The sequence below is a fragment of the Anabas testudineus genome, chromosome 1 (genome assembly GCF_900324465.2).
Source record: "Anabas testudineus chromosome 1, fAnaTes1.2, whole genome shotgun sequence".
NCBI classification, from domain to species: Eukaryota; Metazoa; Chordata; class Actinopteri; order Anabantiformes; family Anabantidae; genus Anabas; species Anabas testudineus.
In genome coordinates, this window is record NC_046610.1 from 526,742 (window position 1) to 530,046 (window position 3,305).

Sequence of the window (3,305 nt, forward strand, 5' to 3'; positions counted from 1 at the left end):
TAGTGGTAACATCACCGCCTCCCATGTGGGAGACTGGGGTTCAAATTCCAGCTGTGTCCTACCTCCAGTAGGAGTCCTTGGGCAAGACCTCCTCACGCTGCCTTGCCTACCCTTGTACCTTGTTATGACTTGTAAGCCGCTTAGGATAAAAAGCGTCTGCTAAATGACTAAAAAATGTAAATGTAAAAATACCATAAGGCCTTGTTATCCACAGTTTGCATGTTGGCCATTGAATTTGATTTACCTCCTATAGTTTTTATTTTACTTTGTTGAGTTAAGGTTTGATTAACCAAAAAGAAGCTGGCAGCAGGTCAAGGTAAGTCAAGGTAAGTCAAGGTAAGACTGGTAAGTCAAGGTAAGTCAAGGTAAGGCTGCTAAGTCAAGGTGAGTCAAGGTAAGTCAAGGTAAGTCAAGGTAAGACTGGTAAGTCAAGGTAAGACTGATAAGTCAAGGTAAGTCAAGGTAAGTCGAGGTAAGACTGGTAAGTCAAGGTAAGTCAAGGTAAGTCAAGGTAAGACTGGTAAGTCAAGGTAAGTCAAGGTAAGGCTGCTAAGTCAAGGTGAGTCAAGGTAAGTCAAGGTAAGTCAAGGTAAGACTGGTAAGTCAAGGTAAGACTGATAAGTCAAGGTAAGTCAAGGTAAGTCGAGGTAAGACTGGTAAGTCAAGGTAAGTCAAGGTAAGTCAAGGTAAGACTGGTAAGTCAAGGTAAGTCAAGGTAAGGCTGCTAAGTCAAGGTGAGTCAAGGTAAGTCAAGGTAAGTCAAGGTAAGACTGGTAAGTCAAGGTAAGTCAAGGTAAGTCAAGGTAAGACTGGTAAGTCAAGGTAAGTCAAGGTAAGGCTGCTAAGTCAAGGTGAGTCAAGGTAAGTCAAGGTAAGTCAAGGTAAGACTGGTAAGTCAAGGTAAGACTGATAAGTCAAGGTAAGTCAAGGTAAGTCGAGGTAAGACTGGTAAGTCAAGGTAAGTCAAGGTAAGGCTGCTAAGTCAAGGTGAGTCAAGGTAAGTCAAGGTAAGTCAAGGTAAGGCTGCTAAGTCAAGGTGAGTCAAGGTAAGACTGGTAAGTCAAGGTAAGACTGATAAGTCAAGGTAAGTCAAGGTAAGTCGAGGTAAGACTGGTAAGTCAAGGTAAGTCAAGGTAAGGCTGCTAAGTCAAGGTGAGTCAAGGTAAGTCAAGGTAAGTCAAGGTAAGTCAAGGTAAGTCAAGGTAAGTCGAGGTAAGACTGATAAGTCGAGGTAAGTCGAGGTAAGACGAGGTAAGACTGGTAAGTCAAGGTAAGACTGATAAGTCAAGGTAAGTCAAGGTAAGTCAAGGTAAGACTGGTAAGTCAAGGTAAGACTGATAAGTCAAGGTAAGGCTGCTAAGTCAAGGTGAGTCAAGGTAAGTCAAGGTAAGACTGATAAGTCAAGGTAAGTCAAGGTAAGTCGAGGTAAGGCTACTAAGTGATGTAATTGTGTAACTGTCTAATCTACAAATTTCAAGAATAGAGAATAGAATGTCCAATATGAAAACTATTAAATGTTCTGTCATTGAATGGTCTATTTTTGACTAAAAGGTGCATTAAATGAAACAAAATAGTCAGTCAAACTTTATTCAGCGCCTTCACCACAACTTCCAAACTTGTTCAGTTGTACTGCGTTAAAAAAAACACAACGGCTTGTGTGCGTCCTATAGCACGGAATATACGGTATTTATGCTGCCTATTAGTTTATAATGATAAAACGTGAGGTGCTAATAGAAACATACCATATACCATACTAAAACAGTAAAATAAAACAATAAATTAACAGTAAAATGCTGGCAGCAGTGTTGTTGTACACTGTTATCAACTTGACAGTATGTTGCTGGTATAAAACCATGTTCTGAATTACAGTACATTCCTGTGATTTCTTGATTCCACACTAAACTGCTGGAAGCAGGGTTACCAGTGCTGTTTTTGTTCTACGTTATTACTGTTATAATAAGCTGCATTTAATTGAAATATCAGTATACTATTAGTATGTTATATATTCTAGACAATATATGCTGAAGGATGGTCTCAACTAAAATACTACAAAAAAAACATATATGGTAAAGAAGAAAATGATGTAACCCAACATTTATTTTTAAGGCACCACTAACAAAAAACTGTTCTTAACTTGTTAATGCAAACACATTTACACTTAGTACCAATACGAAAAAAAAAAAAAATTCACATTCCTGTCCTGGGGCAAGTGAGCATCTTCCCATCTGGTCTAGAGAAACACGCTTTTGTTCAGCATAAAGACTTTTTTAGTGCAGTTTATATTAAGTAGACATTAAGAACATGTATATAATCTAGGACAAAGATTGGGAACCAACCCTGAGAATCCACTCAGTCTGTGAGGTTCTTCAGAAGAGTGGACACGTGAGACAGCTCTCCCTGTCCTTTATCCCAGCTCCTTCTTTCTGTGTTGATTATCTTCAGGAATCTCCTAAAGACAAAGTAGATGAGCATTAGAGGTTGAAATAAAGTCTGCTAGTTCATAAAGTAGGACTGAGTGAACTAAATTCTAGATCAAAAGATTCTAAATGGAATACCACAACATTGATGTGCAGATATTACAGGGATACTTGTGCTTTGATAGATACTTGGTAGATTTCTCATGAACCTTAATCTTCAGTAAATTAAGCAGTAAAATTAATCCAAAGTCAAACTGAACCTTACACTGACCAGAAATGTTTTGACATGAAAATACAAAAAAGAGAAGAGCTCACTCCTGAATCCCCAAACCAGAAACAGTAAAGCGTCCTGCTGCAAACCAGCTACATTAACGTTTAGTCATTTGACAGATGCTACACTCAGTTTAACACTCAGTTAACATCACCGACCAGTTGTAGTTTGTTTAGTAACTAATATGATGTTAGAATACAAACATCAGCAGACAGATAAAATGTGATTTGCTCCTTTATGCCAAAGGAAAACATTCAAAAAGAAAGTCCAGAGTAGAGTGTCCAGAGAAAGTCCAGAGCACTCCCAGAATGCAATGGGATGTACAGTATACTACAGTTACAATGGGAAACAATATGGTACTGTTTTCTTACATTATCCACAAATCCTGCTGTGCTGATTAATAGGTGCTTTACAGAACTTTTTTTTTTTTTTTTCCCGATGTCATAATAAACTAATTCAAAGAACAATGTGCGCTCTCTGTTTAATGAATGTCAGGTAAATTATGGTTAATGATGCAGTGGAGCAGAACAAAACTTCACTGTCTTTTTACTGATACAAAATGAAATGCAACGCATTGCGCAAATGCATGTTCAACGCATTATCTTTTAATAAAGGAC